Consider the following 1343-nt stretch of genomic DNA (forward strand, 5'->3'; position numbering starts at 1 on the left):
CATATTTTATGCCCTAATGTGGCCAGGTTTGTTAAAAATAGTTTTATCTTCAAGAATTAGAAACTTTCCAACACATAATAAACGAAGGACAAGGATTTTGAGGTGGTTCAGAGGAGATTGTGGCTCGGACGAGAAGTTGTTGTGGCTGCAGCCTTCCTCCCCTTGTTTGGGGGAAGTTTGGAAGCTCCCAATGGGGACGTGCACTGCCGCAAATAGGTAAAATGAGGTTCGGAAGCTGTGGGGGGAGGTTGCCTTCCCTCCCTCATTGTTGGTTAATGAGTGATTTTAAGATGGATTTAGTATAATGAGTCAGTAATTGAATAATCATTAGACGTTGTAATATTTCAAGATGCAATACTCAGTCAAATTTGTCAAAAATGTTATTGTAAAACAGTTTAAGAATTCAACACACAAAGTATTAATCTTAAGTAGAATTGAAAAAATGGTTTGAGTTCTGCTTTTTTGCTGATGCGGCTGGATTTTTTAAAATTCCTCCCCTTTCCCGTCTACAGTTGTCCTCCCCCCTCCCCTCCTAGGTTCCCAAGCTCTAGTACAGTCTGTTCCCGGCCCGGGCAGTCTTTTGTTTGAGACTAGTATCCGCAGTTTAATGTCTACAGTTCTGTTCCAAAACCTGTGTTAGGGATCTACACTCTCCCTACGGCATCATCTACAAACAAAATGGAGTAGAAAGTAACAACATTGAACGACGTAAAATTGTTTAATTAGAACGATTTCTTCATATACTCGCTCTAGTTGAGTAAAGTTTGTAAAGAATTTTAAAGTACAAAGACTAGAGATTAAATAGAAGTGAACTTGTGTGAAATGATAGTGCGAAGTCATGTTTTAAATACGAACCAGAAGAAATGAAATCAAGGTAAAAAGTTTTCATTTAATTTTGAAAATGTTGTAAGCTTTGAGTTTCGGGCACAATTAAATTTGGACGAAATTTTTTATCTGATTTTAATAGTTTTTTGTTTCCTGAGCTAGCTCTAACCATACTGTCGCCGATTTTTGTTTTTGACGTCGAAAGCTTAAAATCAAGCCGGTCTTTTAAAGGTACCACCTAAGCCTGTCAAATGAATCTGTATTTTTCTGTTAAATCATATTAGCGTCAAGTAATGCGTTGATTATTTATACACTGTTAATTATTTCTCGAAGTCTATAAAAGGTTTTAATTTATCAGGTTTGACCTTTAAGGTATTCTGGTTCGGGTAATGTTCTGTTTTAGTTATTTTCTTATGCTTTGTTGTGCATTAAGTATTCTAACTAAAGAAAATTAGTTCAAGGTTAAACACATGCACATATTGGTATATTCCTATAGAACGATTTTTGGACCCCGCCGT

The 1343-nt window shown here is 36.3% G+C and overlaps 1 protein-coding gene across 1 annotated transcript in view; it reads left to right on the forward strand.

The window, feature by feature from the left end:
• The first annotated feature begins 647 nt into the window (after positions 1-647).
• Positions 648-1343, forward strand: part of LOC111705257 (uncharacterized) — an 11699-nt gene continuing 11003 nt past the window's right edge. The window contains exon 1 of the mRNA XM_023477763.1: positions 648-874. The gene's annotated coding sequence lies outside the window, so the exon portion shown is untranslated. The remainder of the gene's footprint in view (positions 875-1343) is intronic.

Source organism: Eurytemora carolleeae, unplaced genomic scaffold, assembly GCF_000591075.1.
Source record: "Eurytemora carolleeae unplaced genomic scaffold, Eaff_2.0 scaffold2, whole genome shotgun sequence".
NCBI lineage: Eukaryota > Metazoa > Arthropoda > Copepoda > Calanoida > Temoridae > Eurytemora > Eurytemora carolleeae.